A 15354-nucleotide genomic window follows, 5' to 3' on the forward strand; every position below is an offset into this window, starting at 1 on the left:
TGATTTTCTTCCTTCTTTTTGTAGTGGCTGGAGTTGTCTGCATCCGGAGTTGTCTTCAGGGCGGTCGTCTGGTGGCCGCCTCGCGTCTGGATTGGGTTGCAGTGCGCTCTCTAGGGCGCAACAGGTGCCACGAACGGGTTGCTGGCTGGTCATCGTTCAGCGTTTGTACGCTGGCAGTGGCCCAGTGGTCGTCTCCCTGGATGCTAAGAGGCTCCCATAGTGGCCTCACAGTGGATTGCCGGGCTTCAAAGAGTCTGCTTGGCCATCGTCTTGACTGGGAGCAGCCGTTTGAGCAGCGAATGGAGCATCTGTCTGCTGGTGTGCGCAGCCGTCGTCGCGTCTGAAATAGAGAAACTCGCAGTGAGGCCAGTGCGGGCATACTTACAAGGCTGGCAGTGGCGGCCCATCCTAGGATTAGGAGGCTTGCTGACGCCACTGCTGGGCTTTGTGTGTTGCGTTGGCCTTTCTGCTTGCATCTGGATTTTTTGTTGACAGTTAGCGCAGCTTGCGATGCCTCAGCAGGCGGATCTTCTTCGTCCAGAAGGCGCTCTAGCCGTCTGCTCACCAGCTCTAGGCCATTGTCAAGTGTCTCGTCTGGAGTTGCCGGCACCAAATTTGGACCTGTCGCCTCGTGTTGGGTAAGTGAATAATGTGGTTGATTATTAGTCTGTGGTGGCGAATCTTCAATGCAGATAATTTGTATTTGCTGCTGCTCCGTCTGTAGCTCGTAATTTGTTTGTATTGTGCATTCGAGATGCGCCAAATGCTCGTCCATGGTTAAATCAGGTACAATAATTCTTTTAATTCCAGGTGGCTGTCCTTTAGTGATCTTCAGCGCGTCGCATCTGGTAAGAAGGCCATCTCTAAAACGTTTGCGGAGCGCGTTTATAGTTGACTCGCAGAAACGTTCTGGTGGCTTTCTGCGTAGCTTTTTGCTGCTCTTCTGCTGTGATGTCCGGCAGCACTAATTTTTGAATTGGTAATGGCTGGCCACATATGTGCTCCATAATCGCTTCTCTGGTGAGTATTCCATGTATGTATTTGCGTTTCAGTTGATTTATTTCTCTTTCCTTTAATCTTGCAGCTGTCTTTGTGCCAGTTTGTTGCTGCCGCTGAGCCTGTTCGCGTTCACGTTGCTCGTTCGCCTTGGCTTCATCGTACTCCTCCTGGATACGAATCAGCGTCGGTAACAGCGGCCGAATCTGCCTTCGCAAAAATTTGCTGGTCATATGTCTGGTTCAGTTCTATGCGCAGATGCTCGCCTTGCATTTGCAAGTGTGTTGCATTAGTTATGCTTGCATTTAGAACTGTGCTCAGTGGCCTAATATATTTTTTCGAGTTGCTCCATGTATCTGGGCCTTTGCAAGCGTTGCACAATCAATGGCTCTCTAATCAGCTTTGTAGCCTCTGGATTAGGGTGTGCCGCCAGTGATTTTGCCATGCGTTCACTGGCCACGTGAAACGCGCCATCAATTGTGCACAACTGGTATGTATTTCTAATGCACTCGTTTCTTATTGTCCAAGATACATTTAGTGACTTGCGAATTTATTTTATTTTGCAGCCGCTGCAAACGAATGATCTGGCAGTTTGAGGTGAGCGCGCCCCAGATAGATAGAGCGTATTTCCAAATTGGCATGATGAGCTGCTTAACCAATAGCATTTTGCAGTCCTTTGCCAAATTGCTGTTTGGCCCAAGGAGCCAGCCCAACTTCATGGCTCTTGCCCTGGTTTTTACGCACAGTCTTGTCACGTGTGTGGCCAGCGTTAGTTTACGGTCAAGTGTGACGCCCAGGTAAGTGTGTTTGGATTGTATTTTAATTTCATGACCATTTATTGTAATCGTTCTCATCCTATCTCGTTCGTTTAGGTCTCGCAGCGTGTATATCACATGTGCTGTCTTGGTCGCATTTATTTTGAAACACCATTTATTTGACCATTTAATGAAGTGGTGCAGGTACTGCTGTGTTTCATTTATTGCATTGGCCGGATGAACAGCGGAGCACATGATGACAGTGTCATCCGCATATGTAGACAGCAGCATTGACCTATCATTCGGCCCCAGATGGCGTCGATTTTGAGTGAGCAAAGGTAGCGGCATATCTGACGAGTAAATTGTGTATAAGATCGGTCCCAAGACGCTGCCCTGTGGTACGCCAGCAGATATGCAGCCGACTCTGGATGTAACTCCGTCGTTGCATTTGACTGCAAAAGTGCGATCAGTCAGGTAACTTTCTATAATTGTGTACAAATTTAGTGGCAGTATTTTAATGATTTTGCTTAACAGGCCCTCATGCCACACTCTATCGAACGCCTCCGATATATCGATGTATATGGCCGAGCAGTATTGACGTTCTTCATAGGCTCTCAGTATATGTTGAGTGACTCTGGCCAGCTGATGTTCCGTGCCGTGCTCGCGTCGAAAGCCAAATTGGTGGCTGGGCACTGCAGTGGCAAAGTCTTTGTGCTCAAACAGCCGTTTGAGCAGAAGTTTTTCAAAGAGCTTTGCGAGACCGGATATGAGGCTGATTGGCCTGTAGGATGCCACATCTTCTGGGGATTTTGCCAGGCTTGAGACACATCGTGATCTCAGCATATTTCCATACTTTGGGAAGTATCCAATGCGCAAAATGGAATTGTAAATAAGTATTAAATATAGCAGCGCCTTCTGCGGTAGCAATTTTATTAATTTATTTTCAATTTTATCATATCCAGGTGCTTTGGCCGGTTGTAGTGCGTAAATTTCCATCCTTAATTCCGACAATGTTACTGGCTTAAAGTTCAGTGCTTGGCTTTGTTGCAGATGCTGGTGTCGCTTACACCAGTCCTCTCTGATGGCCATGCGTTCATCCTCCGTGTTTGAGAGGGCTGGTGTAAATCTGCCTTCCAGCTGGGAGACAAACACCTCAGCTTTCTCATCCGTAGTTTTCGTCCAAATAACTTTGTCAGTAACATTGCCGGCTGCGTCCATAGTGCTTGTAGAGTATTTTAATGGGTGATTTGTTTGCGGCTGCTTTTTGATCCTATTCGTCAGTTTCCATAATTTATGTATAGCATATGGATCCTGAGAATTAATGCCCTCGAATAGTTTATTAATGTTTTTGTTTCTTCTTTTTTCCAGCGCTTTTTTGAGGCGATTTTGTGCAGCCCGATAGTTTTTTCTGTCCTCAGGAGTGTGATTCAAAAGTAAGTAACGTTTGCATATTTTCTTTTCATTCAAAAGTGCTCTAACGTCGTCATCTAGTTCCAGGTTTTGGTCATGTCGCTGTCTCTGGCTGTTACGCTGTTCGTTGCCAACATTTGATGGCCTTGCTCGCGTCGACGCGGCATCTGCAGCTGTTTGTATATTTCGCAATAATATATTCACAGCATCGTCAATATCAGTGGCCACGTTGATCTCAGTTGCCAGGTGTATGGAGTTTTCAAGTGTCGTCTGGAAGCATCTGACATCAGCGCCTCTGGCCAACAGCCTGGAATTGACTCTGTGACAGCGCAAATTTGAATTTACACTATCACAGAGTTCAATCATAAGCGGCAAATGGTCAGAGCTCAGGTCAGTGCTGGACGAAATGTTTGTGATTTTGCCATCAATGCCACTGGTGATGGCAAAATCAATGGCCGACGGGCGCTTTCTACTGTCGTGCGGATAATGGGTGGCACCACCGGTGGCCAGGACATTGTACCTGCGGCTTGCATGTATAGCCTCGTACAATGCCCTTCCCCTCTGGCACGCACGTGGATTTCCCCACCATGAATGCTTGGCATTCCAGTCCCCGCATAGGAGGAAGCGGGCCGCTGTATCGCCATGTAAGTTTTCAAAGTGTTTGAACGTTCTTCATAGGCTCTCAGTATATGTTGAGTGACTCTGGCCAGCTGAAGCGTCGAAAGCCAAATTGGTGGCTGGGCACTGCAGTGGCAAAGTCTTTGTGCTCAAACAGCCGTTTGAGCAGAAGTTTTTCAAAGAGCTTTGCGAGACCGGATATGAGGCTGATTGGCCTGTAGGATGCCACATCTTCTGGGGATTTGCCAGGCTTGAGACACATCGTGATCTCAGCATATTTCCATACTTTGGGGAAGTATCCAATGCGCAAAATGGAATTGTAAATAAGTATTAAATATAGCAGCGCCTTCTGCGGTAGCAATTTTATTAATTTATTTTCAATTTTATCATATCCAGGTGCTTTGGCCGGTTGTAGTGCGTAAATTTCCATCCTTAATTCCGACAATGTTACTGGCTTAAAGTTCAGTGCTTGGCTTTGTTGCAGATGCTGGTGTCGCTTACACCAGTCCTCTCTGATGGCCATGCGTTCATCCTCCGTGTTTGAGAGGGCTGGTGTAAATCTGCCTTCCAGCTGGGAGACAAACACCTCAGCTTTCTCATCCGTAGTTTTCGTCCAAATAACTTTGTCAGTAACATTGCCGGCTGCGTCCATAGTGCTTGTAGAGTATTTTAATGGGTGATTTGTTTGCGGCTGCTTTTTGATCCTATTCGTCAGTTTCCATAATTTATGTATAGCATATGGATCCTGAGAATTAATGCCCTCGAATAGTTTATTAATGTTTTTGTTTCTTCTTTTTTCCAGCGCTTTTTTGAGGCGATTTTGTGCAGCCCGATAGTTTTTTCTGGCCTCAGGAGTGTGATTCAAAAGTAAGTAACGTTTGCATATTTTCTTTTCATTCAAAAGTGCTCTAACGTCGTCATCTAGTTCCAGGTTTTGGTCATGTCGCTGTCTCTGGCTGTTACGCTGTTCGTTGCCAACATTTGATGGCCTTGCTCGCGTCGACGCGGCATCTGCAGCTGTTTGTATATTTCGCAATAATATATTCACAGCATCGTCAATATCAGTGGCCACGTTGATCTCAGTTGCCAGGTGTATGGAGTTTTCAAGTGTCGTCTGGAAGCATCTGACATCAGCGCCTCTGGCCAACAGCCTGGAATTGACTCTGTGACAGCGCAAATTTGAATTTACACTATCACAGAGTTCAATCATAAGCGGCAAATGGTCAGAGCTCAGGTCAGTGCTGGACGAAATGTTTGTGATTTTGCCATCAATGCCACTGGTGATGGCAAAATCAATGGCCGACGGGCGCTTTCTACTGTCGTGCGGATAATGGGTGGCACCACCGGTGGCCAGGACATTGTACCTGCGGCTTGCATGTATAGCCTCGTACAATGCCCTTCCCCTCTGGCACGCACGTGGATTTCCCCACCATGAATGCTTGGCATTCCAGTCCCCGCATAGGAGGAAGCGGGCCGCTGTATCGCCATGTAAGTTTTCAAAGTGTTTGAATAATTTAGTGAAATGCTCCTTGGTCCATTTAAACGACGGTGGGCAATATGTTGCTGCTATAATTAATGACTCTTTTTTGCTTTCAGATTTCAACAGTATTGGTGCGCATTGGATCGAGTCTTCGTTTATGGGCTGTAGTGCCGAATGCCTGATGCCACAACGTATCATGAGGGCAACACCTCCTTTGCGGTGTGTGTTCGGATTGACGGCAAAGTAAGTTACGAATCCCGGCAATTCGAACACACTGTCGTTGCTTGGCACTCGTATTTCGGTGAGTAGCATTATATCAATTGATTTCTGCCTGATGTATATTTCCAGTTCATTTATTTTATTTTTTACACCACAGGCATTCCAGAAAGCTATTTTAAGGGGCTCTTGGCTAACTGGATCTGAGAGCATTCTGGATCTTGGGATTGAACCTGGGCCAGCGGCCAGGCTCGGATACAATGTAGCGTCATTTATATGATTATGCATTATAAATTTGATCATTTGCTGAAGTGTAATCGACGTCCATAATAGCGTCATTTATTTGCGAGTACTGGTTTGAATATATTTTGTTTAAATTGTTTTTAATTGATTCTTTTCCTTGCATATGAAGGAACGCATTAAACACATTAAACAACGAGTCAATTCTGTCGTTTAACTTTTTAAACATTGACATATTTTGGGCCATAATCTGCTGGTGAATTTGCTGCTGCTGTTGTTTCTGCTGCTGTAATTGCTGTTTCTGCTGATCCTGCTGCTGTTGACGCTGTTCCTGCTGATGTTGTTGCTGCTGCTGTAGTTGCTGTTTCTGGAACTGTTGACGCTGATTTTGCTGCTGTTGTTGCTGCTTTTGCTGTTGTTGCCATTTCTGCTGCTGTTTCTGGTGCTGTTGCTGTTTCTGCTGGCTGTGCTGCTGCTGCACTTGTTTACGCCTTGGGCGCTGCTGGCTTGAGTAGGCTCGCTGCTTCTCAACGTCGTCATCCTCTTCATCAGTCACCCGTGCACTTGGCGCAGCCGCTGCTGCCATCCGCTGTTGCTGCTGCTCACTGCGCAGCTTCTGTTGGAATTGTGCTAGGTGTTTTTGTGCTGGATTTCGATTATCTAGATGATGCTGTTCTGCTGTAGGTTTTTGTACTGGCAAATGTCTGTCATTTCGTACAACAGCGCTGTACGAAATGGCTCCGTCATATTTAGTTGCCGGCTGCTGGGCATTTTGTTGTCGATAAGCTGAGTCAATTTGTGTTTTGAAAATTTCAAGATTTGTTTGCTGTCTGCTGGTTAACTGTTGTTCGTTGGATGGGCGTTTGTATGGCGTTGTCAGTTTGGCTCTGTTAATTGATAATTTTGCGCGTGCCGCTTTGTAAGATGGGCAGCCCTTATAGCTGCTAATGTGTATGCCTTTGCAATTAGCGCATGTTGGATTTTCATTTCTTGGCTTTGTGCAGGTAGTTGACGGGTGGCTACCTGCGCATTTCATGCAGACAAAGGGGCGTCTGCAGTAATTTTTGGTATGCCCAAATGCCTGGCACCTGTGGCATTGCGCTGGGTCAGTTGGCTTGGATTGCCGTTCGACCGAAACCGTCTGGTAGCCCAGCTCCTTCAATTTAAGGATATCCTCATGGGTACCGTCTGGTTTCGTTTCAATTTCCGCTTCAAATATATTGAGTGCTCTGCCCGTGAAACGATGTCTTATGCATCTTATATATTTTGCTTTGAAGCCCTCCTCAATGAGTCTGGCTGCCAGCCAGTCATTGGGTGTGCTGTGGTGAATTTGCCGGATTATGATACGAAAACCTTTTTCGTTTCGTTGCTGGTGTGTGAAAAGCTGTGTGTCGTTGTCATTTAAAATTTGCAATATGGCATTGTACGACTTAATGTCTTCGCATAATATGCGTATGCCATCACCAGGCATGGTTTTAGTCCGGAATTTACCGACAGTTGGGTTTTTCATCAGGCTATCTAATATTGGCATAATCTGTGGCACCATTGGCAGGATTAGCGGTGGTATGCTTGTACCTTTATCATTTGCTGCTATTGGGGCTATTTGGTGTTTCATTTGCTTAGCAACATTTGTACTATGTTGCCAATGTTGCGGTAGGTCGGCACTATGTAGCTGCTGCTGTTGCTGTTGAACTTGCTTAGCAACATTTCCAATTTGTTGCCGTAGGTCAGTTTTCTGATTTTGTTTCTGTTGCTGTTGCTGTTGATATTGCGTATACGAATTTGGTGGGCTAATTTGTTTGTGAGGGGACGTGAACTGCAGTTTTCTCTTTCTTTTTTCTAAATGCAAATTAGTTGCAAAATTACTTTTGAATACTGGGGTAGGAAAATTTAACAGAGTTTTATCAAAGTCAGGGTCAGAGGCATCCATGTCAGAAGATTTTCTTTTAATTGGCGTCAACGTTGAGTCAGTGTTTTGTTTGTTTAATGGCAGCTCGTTGGGTAGCAAAGGTGGGACTTTGCTTAACCAAGAATTTATTAAGTCCGCTTTGACAAGGTTCTTTTCCGTGGTGTCGCGAGTATCGTAAGCATTAACATTAACATTGCTGCTTTCTGTTAAAGTCTTAGCAGTTGCATTGTTGCTGCTATTTGTTGTATCTGTTGGTTTTTTCTGGTTGCTGTTCATATGAATTTGCTTGTCATGATGGCTGACAATTGTTCTGGTTGTTGTTGTTGTTTTTACAGCATTCATTTTTGCTGAGTCTTCTCCTTCTTTTCCCCTTTGAGCGGGAGAAATTTGCGCGCAAACTGCTGTCATTTTGTTTGTTGTTTTGTTCTGGCCGTAAGAGTGAGAGAATGGAGGGGAAATTTTCTCCATGTTATGTACAACTGCAGTTGTTGTTACTGTAGTCTTTCTCTCTTTTTCTGTAATGTTAGCGTGTGTGCGTGTGCGTGTGTTTGAAGGGGAAATTAATGTGATGTCATGCACAGATGCAGTTTCTGTCGTTGATTTCTCCTCTTGCTTATCATGTATAAATGGCTCTGGGGTGCCGCTGCTCATGTTTGAGCCCCCATACAGCATAATGGACATTTCGGACGTGGAAGGGGATAGCAGTGATACAAAGTACTCACCATTTTGAGTCTTTGTAGGAGCAGTATTTCCGCCTTGAATCACCCTTGGGATGTTGTCATTTGTCTTGGCTGGAGCTGTGCGTTCCTCCTTTGTCTGATTTTCCATAAATTGGTTGAACTCCTTTATGAAGTCATGGTCCGCTTTGGGTCCCACTCCTTGTCAGTTGCCGCCATGATTTTTTTTCACTTGGGAAAATTTTTTTTTTTTTTTTTTTTCACTTTCACTTTGTTCAATTTGTTTAATAGTTTGGCAATTTTTTTTATTTGTTTAATTTTACACACACTCGTTTATTGGCTTTTATATCACAGAATTAATTTGTTTAATTTTTCAGGTCACTTTGTAAAATTTTAATTGCTGAATTTTATTTTATATATTTTGTTTCTATTTATTCGCTTTTTGTAAATTTGTTTTACAATTTTGATTTTTATTTTCACTCACTTTACTTTTTCTCAATTTTTATTTAATTTAATTTGTCAAAATTTTATTTGCTGTAAAGAAGTTCCATTGAAATGAGAAGACTCTTCTTTTTTTTTTTTTTTTTTTTTTTTTCGAATTGGGCGCGTGGGCGCACGACTCGCCTCCAGCAACTGATCTCGGCTACTGGAGGGCCTTTATTTTACAATTTATCTATATTACTTTACATAGCAACGTATAAATTTGAATGGCTAACATTGGGCTGTTAATTTGTTACATTTACATTTCATTTAAATACATGTTTTAAATAGCGCTGCCTTCGCGGGCTCACAAACGATTAATCGGCACAAGACTGGTACTTTACACTTATTTTACACGAGTCTTTTTTTGCGTACAAACATTAGGTCACACTGTGACATGTACGAACATAGATAAGAAGAAGACAATATGAATATAAACATGGCAACAGGTAATTTACAAAATTTAAATTAAAAATCTAATATTGCAGGAAAAAATCCAAAAGGTGCCGGGGGGCATCCAGCATGGTCGCCTCCACTGGAGCATCGCCTCTCGTGGCCTCTGCATTCACCAATTGGATGTAAATTGGTGTTTGCAGAAATGAGTTGCCGGTAAGTGTCAATCAGTATATATTTAGCATAATATAATTTCTGATTTTCTTCCTTCTTTTTGTAGTGGCTGGAGTTGTCTGCATCCGGAGTTGTCTTCAGGGCGGTCGTCTGGTGGCCGCCTCGCGTCTGGATTGGGTTGCAGTGCGCTCTCTAGGGCGCAACAGGTGCCACGAACGGGTTGCTGGCTGGTCATCGTTCAGCGTTTGTACGCTGGCAGTGGCCCAGTGGTCGTCTCTCTGGATGCTAAGAGGCTCCCATAATGGCCTCACAGTGGATTGCCGGGCTTCAAAGGGTCTGCTTGGCCATCGTCTTGGCTGAGAGCAGCAGTTTGGGCGGCGAATGGAGCATCTGTCTGCTGGTGTGCGCAGCCGTCGTCGCGTCTGAAAAAGAGAAACTCGCAGTGAGGCCAGTGCGGGCATACTTACAAGGCTGGCAGTGGCGGCCCATCCTAGGATTAGGAGGCTTGCTGACGCCACTGCTGGGCTTTGTGTGTTGCGTTGGCCTTTCTGCTTGCGTCTGCATTTTTTGTTGGCAGTTTGCGCTGCTTGCGATGCCTCAGCAGGCGGATCTTCTTCGTCCAGAAGGCGCTCCAGCCGTCTGCTCACCAGCTCTAGGCCATTGTCAAGCGTCTCATCTGGAGTAGCCGGCACCAAATTTGGACCTGTCGCCTCGTGTTGGGTAAGTGAATAATGTGGTTGATTATTAGTCTGTGGTGGCGAATCTTCAATGCAGATAATTTGTATTTGCTGCTGCTCCGTCTGTAGCTCGTCATTTGTTTGTATTGTGCATTCGAGATGCGCCAAATGCTCGTCCATGGTTAAATCAGGTACAATAATTCTTTTAATTCCAGGTGGCTGTCCTTTAGTGATCTTCAGCGCGTCGCATCTGGTAAGAAGGCCATCTCTAAAACGTTTGCGGAGCGCGTTTATAGTTGACTCGCAGAAACGTTCTGGTGGCTTTCTGCGTAGCTTTTGCTGCTCTTCTGCTGTGATGTCCGGCAGCACTAATTTTTGAATTGGTAATGGCTGGCCACATATGTGCTCCATAATCGCTTCTCTGGTGAGTATTCCATGTATGTATTTGCGTTTCAGTTGATTTATTTCTCTTTCCTTTAATCTTGCAGCTGTCTTTGTGCCAGTTTGTTGCTGCCGCTGAGCCTGTTCGCGTTCACGTTGCTCGTTCGCCTTGGCTTCATCGTACTCCTCCTGGATACGAATCAGCGTCGGTAACAGCGGCCGAATCTGCCTTCGCAAAATTTGCTGGTCATATGTCTGGTTCAGTTCTATGCGCAGATGCTCGCCTTGCATTTGCAAGTGTGTTGCATTAGCTATACTTGCATTTAGAACTGTACTCAGTGGCCTAATATATTTTTCGATCTGCTCCATGTATCTGGGCCTTTGCAAGCGTTGCACAATCAATGGCTCTCTGATCAGCTTTGTAGCCTCAGGATTTGAGTGTGCCGCCAGTGTTTTCGCCATGCGTTCACTGGCCACGTGAAACGCGCCATCAATTGTGCACAACTGGTATGTATTTCTAATGCACTCGTTTCTTATTGTCCAAGATACATTTAATGACTTGCGAATTATTTTATTTTGCAGCCGCTGCAAACGAATGATCTGGCAGTTTGAGGTGAGCGCGCCCCAGATAGATAGAGCGTATTTCCAAATTGGCATGATGAGCTGCTTAACCAGTAGCATTTTGCAGTCCTTTGCCAATTTGCTGTTTGGCCCAAGGAGCCAGCTCAACTTCATGGCTCTAGCCCTGGTTTTTACGCACAGTCTTGTCACGTGTGTGGCCAGCGTTAGTTTACGGTCAAGTGTGACGCCCAAGTAAGTGTGTTTGGATTGCATTTTAATTTCATGACCGTTTATTGAAATCGTTCTCGTCCTATCTCTTTCGTTTAGGTCACGCAGCGTGTAAATAACATGTGCTGTCTTGGTCGCATTTATTTTGAAACACCATTTCTTTGACCATTTAATGAAGTGGTGCAGGTACTGCTGTGTTTCATTTATTGCATTGGCCGGATGAACAGCGGAGCACATGATGACAGTGTCATCCGCATATGTAGACAGCAGCATTGACCTATCATTCGGCCCCAGATGGCGTCGATTTTGAGTGAGCAAAGGTAGCGGCATATCTGACGAGTAAATTGTGTATAAGATCGGTCCCAAGACACTGCCCTGTGGTACACCAGCAGATATGCAGCCGACTCTGGATTTTACTCCGTCGTTGCATTTGACTGCAAAAGTGCGATCAGTCAGGTAACTTTCTATAATTGTGTACAAATTTAGTGGCAGTATTTTAATGATTTTGCTTAACAGGCCCTCATGCCACACTCTATCGAACGCCTCCGATATATCGATGTATATGGCCGAGCAGTATTGACGTTCTTCATAGGCTCTCAGTATATGTTGAGTGACTCTGGCCAGCTGATGTTCCGTGCCGTGCTCGCGTCGAAAGCCAAATTGGTGGCTGGGCACTGCAGTGGCAAAGTCTTTGTGCTCAAACAGCCGTTTGAGCAGAAGTTTTTCAAAGAGCTTTGCGAGACCGGATATGAGGCTGATTGGCCTGTAGGATGCCACATCTTCTGGGGATTTGCCAGGCTTGAGACACATCGTGATCTCAGCATATTTCCATACTTTGGGGAAGTATCCAATGCGCAAAATGGAATTGTAAATAAGTATTAAATATAGCAGCGCCTTCTGCGGTAGCAATTTTATTAATTTATTTTCAATTTTATCATATCCAGGTGCTTTGGCCGGTTGTAGTGCGTAAATTTCCATCCTTAATTCCGACAATGTTACTGGCTTAAAGTTCAGTGCTTGGCTTTGTTGCAGATGCTGGTGTCGCTTACACCAGTCCTCTCTGATGGCCATGCGTTCATCCTCCGTGTTTGAGAGGGCTGGTGTAAATCTGCCTTCCAGCTGGGAGACAAACACCTCAGCTTTCTCATCCGTAGTTTTCGTCCAAATAACTTTGTCAGTAACATTGCCGGCTGCGTCCATAGTGCTTGTAGAGTATTTTAATGGGTGATTTGTTTGCGGCTGCTTTTTGATCCTATTCGTCAGTTTCCATAATTTATGTATAGCATATGGATCCTGAGAATTAATGCCCTCGAATAGTTTATTAATGTTTTTGTTTCTTCTTTTTTCCAGCGCTTTTTTGAGGCGATTTTGTGCAGCCCGATAGTTTTTTTCTGGCCTCAGGAGTGTGATTCAAAAGTAAGTAACGTTTGCATATTTTCTTTTCATTCAAAAGTGCTCTAACGTCGTCATCTAGTTCCAGGTTTTGGTCATGTCGCTGTCTCTGGCTGTTACGCTGTTCGTTGCCAACATTTGATGGCCTTGCTCGCGTCGACGCGGCATCTGCAGCTGTTTGTATATTTCGCAATAATATATTCACAGCATCGTCAATATCAGTGGCCACGTTGATCTCAGTTGCCAGGTGTATGGAGTTTTCAAGTGTCGTCTGGAAGCATCTGACATCAGCGCCTCTGGCCAACAGCCTGGAATTGACTCTGTGACAGCGCAGATTTGAATTTACACTATCACAGAGTTCAATCATAAGCGGCAAATGGTCAGAGCTCAGGTCAGTGCTGGACGAAATGTTTGTGATTTTGCCATCAATGCCACTGGTGATGGCAAAATCAATGGCCGACGGGCGCTTTCTACTGTCGTGCGGATAATGGGTGGCACCACCGGTGGCCAGGACATTGTACCTGCGGCTTGCATGTATAGCCTCGTACAATGCCCTTCCCCTCTGGCACGCACGTGGATTTCCCCACCATGAATGCTTGGCATTCCAGTCCCCGCATAGGAGGAAGCGGGCCGCTGTATCGCCATGTAAGTTTTCAAAGTGTTTGAATAATTTAGTGAAATGCTCCTTGGTCCATTTAAACGACGGTGGGCAATATGTTGCTGCTATAATTAATGACTCTTTTTTGCTTTCAGATTTCAACAGTATTGGTGCGCATTGGATTGAGTCTTCGTTTATGGGCTGTAGTGCCGAATGCCTGATGCCACAACGTATCATGAGGGCAGCACCTCCTTTGCGGTGTGTGTTCGGATTGACGGCAAAGTAAGTTACGAATCCCGGCAATTCGAACACACTGTCGTTGATTGGCGCTCGTATTTCGGTGAGTAGCATTATATCAATTGATTTCTGCCTGATGTATATTTCCAGTTCATTTATTTTATTTTTTACACCACAGGCATTCCAGAAAGCTATTTTAAGGGGCTCTTGGCTAACTGGATCTGAGAGCATTCTGGATCTTGGGATTGAACCTGGGCCAGCGGCCAGGCTCGGATACAATGTAGCGTCATTTATATGATTATGCATTATAAATTTGATCATTTGCTGAAGTGTAATCGACGTCCATAATAGCGTCATTTATTTGCGAGTACTGGTTTGAATATATTTTGTTTAAATTGTTTTTTAATTGATTCTTTTCCTTGCATATGAAGGAACGCATTAAACACATTAAACAACGAGTCAATTCTGTCGTTTAACTTTTTAAACATTGACATATTTTGGGCCATAATCTGCTGGTGAATTGCTGCTGCTGCTGTTGTTTCTGCTGCTGTAATTGCTGTTTCTGCTGATTCCTGCTGCTGCTGTTGACGCTGTTCCTGCTGATGTTGTTGCTGCTGCTGTAGTTGCTGTTTCTGGAACTGTTGACGCTGATTTTGCTGCTGTTGTTGCTGCTTTTGCTGTTGTTGCCATTTCTGCTGCTGTTTCTGGTGCTGTTGCTGTTTCTGCTGGCTGTGCTGCTGCTGCACTTGTTTACGCCTTGGGCGCTGCTGGCTTGAGTAGGCTCGCTGCTTCTCAACGTCGTCATCCTCTTCATCAGTCACCCGTGCACTTGGCGCAGCCGCTGCTGCCATCCGCTGTTGCTGCTGCTCACTGCGCAGCTTCTGTTGGAATTGTGCTAGGTGTTTTTGTGCTGGATTTCGATTATCTAGATGATGCTGTTCTGCTGTAGGTTTTTGTACTGGCAAATGTCTGTCATTTCGTACAACAGCGCTGTACGAAATGGCTCCGTCATATTTAGTTGCCGGCTGCTGGGCATTTTGTTGTCGATAAGCTGAGTCAATTGTGTTTTGAAAATTTCAAGATTTGTTTGCTGTCTGCTGGTTAACTGTTGTTCGTTGGATGGGCGTTTGTATGGCGTTGTCAGTTTGGCTCTGTTAATTGATAATTTTGCGCGTGCCGCTTTGTAAGATGGGCAGCCCTTATAGCTGCTAATGTGTATGCCTTTGCAATTAGCGCATGTTGGATTTTCATTTCTTGGCTTTGTGCAGGTAGTTGACGGGTGGCTACCTGCGCATTTCATGCAGACAAAGGGGCGTCTGCAGTAATTTTTGGTATGCCCAAAAGCCTGGCACCTGTGGCATTGCGCTGGGTCAGTTGGCTTAGATTGCCGTTCGACCGAAACCGTCTGGTAGCCCAGCTCCTTCAATTTAAGGATATCCTCATGGGTACCGTCTGGTTTCGTTTCAATTTCCGCTTCAAATATATTGAGTGCTCTGCCCGTGAAACGATGTCTTATGCATCTTATATATTTTGCTTTGAAGCCCTCCTCAATGAGTCTGGCTGCCAGCCAGTCATTGGGTGTGCTGTGGTGAATTTGCCGGATTATGATACGAAAACCTTTTTCGTTTCGTTGCTGGTGTGTGAAAAGCTGTGTGTCGTTGTCATTTAAAATTTGCAATATGGCATTGTACGACTTAATGTCTTCGCATAAATATGCGTATGCCATCACCAGGCATGGTTTTAGTCCGGAATTTACCGACAGTTGGGTTTTTCATCAGGCTATCTAATATTGGCATAATCTGTGGCACCATTGGCAGGATTAGCGGTGGTATGCTTGTACCTTTATCATTTGCTGCTATTGGGGCTATTTGGTGTTTCATTTGCTTAGCAACATTTGTACTATGTTGCCAATGTTGCGGTAGGTCGGCACTA

Source organism: Drosophila albomicans, unplaced genomic scaffold (assembly GCF_009650485.2).
Source record: "Drosophila albomicans strain 15112-1751.03 unplaced genomic scaffold, ASM965048v2 utg000222l_pilon, whole genome shotgun sequence".
Classification (NCBI taxonomy): Eukaryota; Metazoa; Arthropoda; class Insecta; order Diptera; family Drosophilidae; genus Drosophila; species Drosophila albomicans.